A 2,842-nucleotide genomic window follows, 5' to 3' on the forward strand; every position below is an offset into this window, starting at 1 on the left:
ACACACACACACATAAAATGTACATATAGTATATATATATATATATATATATACTATATGTACATTTTATGTGTGTGTGTGTATGTACAAGGACCAATCTCAGGACGTTGGGCCTCACAGAAGAAATTACAATGGACTGAGATGTCTGGTGATATGAAGTTCTAGAGAAGACCCACACATGTCAGCAAAACTGAATTCTAGAAGTGTTGTATGTCCAACCCACACTTAACAAGGAAGCTACTCACACACCCTACCACAACAAACCAGACTACATCTCTTCTCTTCCTCACATTTCCGCTTCATGCACTATGCTTTTCTCCCACTCCCCAATCCTGTCCTCTTGGGGCCCTGTGCCACTGTATCATTGCTCTCTACTATCCCCTGACCCGTGTGTTTCACCCACACAACCTGTCTCACTTTATTATTGCTTTCTGCCAGCTCCCAACCTGTGTGTTCCACCCACAAGTAACAAGAAAACTTTTCATTCACCCGACCCCAACAAACCAATCTACATCTCCACATCTTTTCTCTTCCTCACATTTCCTCCTTCATACACTATGCCTAGTTCTCACTCCTCTATCCTGACCTCACGACCTTGTTCCTCTGTATCATTGCTGTTCGATAGCACCCTGACCCTATCTACCCAGGTCTTTGCCAGTCACTCCTTTCCCCTCTGCACTCTTTAATCACACTTCCTTTGCGATACACTGCTACTTATAATATGGCATTCGAACCTCAAGGATATGTCTTGGCACTTGCCACCATCTATATTTCTCTCTTCCTTTACTCAACCATCCCATTTATATTCTGATCCCCGTCCCTTGTGAGTATGCCTAGCATTTTGCCACCATCTCTATCCTGCTGTCTCCCACTCTTTCTCCTTCTGCACATCCCTTAGGTTGGGTAACATGTATTTCCTTTGTGGTGGCGCACCTGTTTCTGACTTCATTCCTGATCTCTCTCTCTCTCTCTCTCTCTCTCTCTCTCTCTCTCTCTCTCTCTCTCTCTCTCTCTCTCTCTCTCTCTCTCTCTCTCTCTCTCTCTCTCTCTATCTCTCTCTCTCCAAGTAACCTTGTACTTACTCTACAGCAAGACACCTGTTTCTGTCTCCATATCACCTTTCATCATCTGACACAAAATCTCCTCCTCAAATATTCCCTCCCCTCTTGAAAGTTTTATTCTTTCTCTTGTAAGTATATATATATATATATATATATATATACATATATATATATGTATATAACTGTAACGATGCGTAGCTTAGTGGTTAAAGTATTCAGCTCACAATCATGAGGTTGTAAGTTGAATTGCTTGACAACGCATTTTGTCCTTGAGCAAGACACTTCATTTCACATTTCAAAAGACCAGCCTTGTCACACACACACACTGTCACACTGAATCTCTCTGAGAACTACATTAAGGGTACACATGTCCATGGTGTGCTCAGCCACTTGCATGTTAATTTCACAAGCAGGCTGTTCCGTTGATTAGATCAACTGGAACCCTCGTCATCGTAACCAACGGAGTGCCAGTTATATATTTAACTGGTACTCTGTTGGTTACGATGACAAGTTTTCCAGTTGATCCAATCAGCCTGCTTCTGATATTTAACATGCAAGTAGCTGAGCACTCCGTAGACATGCATATCCTTAATGTAGATCTCAAGGAGATTCAGCATGACACAGAATGTGACAAAACTGGCCCTTTGAAATACAGGTACTGCTCATTTTTGTCAGTTGGATGGACTGGAGCAATGTGAAACAAAGTGTCTTGTTCAAGGACACAAAATGCTGCCTCAAATCGAACTCATGACCTTATGATTCTGAGTCGAATACCCTAACTACTACACCTGATTTTGTTTCAGTCATTGGAATACACCCATGCTGGTACACTGCCCTGAAGGATATAGTTGAACAAATCATTCCCAGCATTTATTTTTTTTTTAAGCCTGATGTATATTCTATCCACCAACTTTGCTGAACTGCTAGGTTACAGAGCCATCACCAAACCAATACCGGACAAACACACATACACACATTTATGTCAGGCTTCTTTTTGTTTCCATCTACCAAATCCACTCACAAAATTTTGGTTGGTACAGCACTATAACAGAAGATACTTGCCCAAACTGCCAAACTGTGGGACTGAACCTGGAACCATGTGGTTGGGAAGCAAACTTCATATCACCTAGCCACTTCTTACCAGAGCCATATATATTTTTATATACGCATGCACACACTTTTAAAGAATCATTTCAGTGTGTATGTATATGTGTAAATGTGTGTGTGGTGGGGTGCATGTGTGTGTGTGACCACATTAATTGTGATTGTATGTTATTATGTAGTCTTTGTTAAAAATTGAATTGGAGCAATTTCAATTTTTCGTGGGTATTGTTTAGTGTCCATATATATTATTGAGTGTCTATTCTTTCATAAATGAAAATTTAAATGAGTTATTATGAAGGATTTTGCTACGCTTTTCTCTGAATTGTTTGCCACACAAGACATTCATTTCAGTCTTAACTAGAAATAAGAAATATATTACGTGGATGATGATGATGGTGGTGGAGGTGGTGGTAGTAGTGATGGTGCTGCTGCTTGTCTATGTATATGTAGAAGAAGAATATGGATGTGTGTGTCAGTTTAAGTGTACATAATTATATAGATAGAAAAATATATTGCTAAGAAACACATACTATATATAATATTTATATATATATATATGTATGCATATATGTACATATATATGTATGAATATATATATATATGTATGAATATATATATATATATATATGTATGAATATATATATGTATGAATATATATATGTATGAATATATATATA

The 2,842-nt window shown here is 38.5% G+C and overlaps 1 protein-coding gene across 1 annotated transcript in view; it reads left to right on the top strand.

The window, feature by feature from the left end:
- LOC106869501 (transmembrane protein 135) overlaps positions 1-2,842 on the top strand; it is a 674,585-nt gene that overhangs the window by 170,326 nt on the left and 501,417 nt on the right. The window lies entirely within an intron of this gene.

The sequence above is a fragment of the Octopus bimaculoides genome, chromosome 1 (genome assembly GCF_001194135.2).
Source record: "Octopus bimaculoides isolate UCB-OBI-ISO-001 chromosome 1, ASM119413v2, whole genome shotgun sequence".
NCBI classification, from domain to species: Eukaryota; Metazoa; Mollusca; class Cephalopoda; order Octopoda; family Octopodidae; genus Octopus; species Octopus bimaculoides.